The 1,863-nt window shown below is 47.8% G+C and overlaps 1 non-coding gene across 1 annotated transcript; it reads right to left on the reverse strand.

The window, feature by feature from the left end:
- Nucleotides 1–1,716: 1,716 nt before the first annotated feature.
- Nucleotides 1,717–1,798, reverse strand: trnal-cag. Its single transcript has one exon. It is a non-coding gene; the product is annotated as a tRNA-Leu (tRNA).
- Nucleotides 1,799–1,863: the final 65 nt, after the last annotated feature.

The following is a 1,863-nucleotide window of genomic DNA, read 5'->3' on the forward strand; positions in this document are numbered from 1 at the left end:
CTCCACACAGAGAGTCGCCTAGTGGGCGGCACGGTGGCTAGCACTGCTGCCTCACAGCGCCAAAGTCTGGGTTTCAATTCCCGCCTCAGGCGACTGACTGTGTGGAGTTTGCACGTTCTCCCCGTGTCTGCGTGGGTTTCCTCCGGGTGCTCCGGTTTCCTCCCACAGTCCAAAGATGTGCAGGTCAGGTGAATTGGCCATGCTAAAATTACCCGTAGTGTTAGGTAAGGGTAAATGTAGGGGCATGGGTGGGTTGCGCTTCGGCGGGTCGGTGTGGACTTGTTGGGCCGAAGGGCCTGTATCCACGCTGTAATGTAATCTAAAACTAAATCTAAATCTTTGGATGTGACTGGCCAGGGTAATAGTGGAGTGAAGAAGGCATTGTGAATAATAAATAGCCTCGATTCATCGGGACATAGATTATAAGAGCAATACAGGACTTTGGTTCGGCCTAGATGGAATATTTTGTGGCGTTCTGGGATGTGGTTCCACTGGAGGGGGTGCAGAGGAGATGAAGGAAATGGACGAAATTCAATAACATATGACATCGAAATTCATTGGAACGAATTTTTCTTTGGCCAGAAAATCAAATAACGACGAGTCGAGTCACCGTAGGACTTTGTTTCACAACAGCGATGAAATAACAGTCTCCATTCGGTTCCAGTGAAAACTCAAATTGCCTGGAACGTGAAGCAACAGTAAAGCGGCTTGCGATTTTGCGCGCGGGAGGCGAACACGATCATGATAGCACAGACACTTCGGAAAATTCGGCACTTTCCCACACCACCCTTAATTGCCCGGGAAGCAAACCTATTTTCCTTCTGTTTTAAACAGAGATGCAGCAGGGGTTGAAACAGCATTTCAACAAGCTGCGTCGTTGGAGCAGATCAGCAGAAATGGTAGCAGTGAGATTCGAGCCCAAGCCTCTGTTGAGACTGAAGCTTAAATCCAGCACCTTAGACCTCTCGGCCACACTACCAAACAGACGCTGGCCACGTTTTCTTGCACTTCCAATTGTGCTCCTGCACAACAACAGACGCAAAGTCACGTGAAAAAGGTTCCATGATCCCTCTCCGACTCGCACGGCTGCTGGGATGTCCCCGTCTACAATATCAATTTCGCAGCAGATAATGATAGCCCATCAATCCAGACAAATTTCAATGGTAAGCTGGGTCTATCTTCTCAGACTCTTTTCAGCTCCAAATGTATCTGTGACTGCGTGAGAACATATGATCGGTTCTGATTTGGTCAAATTACCATGAGCTGCTTGACATTACTGCAATTTCGATTCTTGCTTTGCTAAATGATTTCACCCATTGCTCGAAACAGAACAACTTTCACGTTTACACGGAACATGAAATACACCGGACTACAGGGAAAATGCGCAAAGCTGAGCAGACAGTATTCCACATCATACCGCGCAGCATCGTTTCAGTCAATGTGTCTGTTTTGCAGAATAAGAGTCCCAAAGAATGTTCTCCACCCTAAAACCGGAGGTAGCATTACAATCCGAGGACGATAGATCACATTGTGAGGATGCTCTGACATCGGAGCCAGTTCGAGATGCCACTTTTCTTGCCTTTTTGCCTTAACCGTGCAATTCGCTGCAGTGATGTTCACACCTGGAAATGAGCCACATGGATACCAACTGAGTCGACGAGAAGCGACTCAATAAATTTTGCTAAATTACATGGTGCGTTTTAGAAATGCAGTTTCTGGCAGTGGTGGGATTCGAACCCACGCCCCTTTCGAGACTGGAACCTGGATCCAGCGCATTAGACCGCTCGGCCACACTACCAGCCGACCGCGCCACTTATTTACTTGCATCGCAAATTGTGCTCCTGCATAACAACAGATGCAAAG

Source organism: Chiloscyllium plagiosum, unplaced genomic scaffold, assembly GCF_004010195.1.
Source record: "Chiloscyllium plagiosum isolate BGI_BamShark_2017 unplaced genomic scaffold, ASM401019v2 scaf_75879, whole genome shotgun sequence".
Taxonomy (NCBI): domain Eukaryota; kingdom Metazoa; phylum Chordata; class Chondrichthyes; order Orectolobiformes; family Hemiscylliidae; genus Chiloscyllium; species Chiloscyllium plagiosum.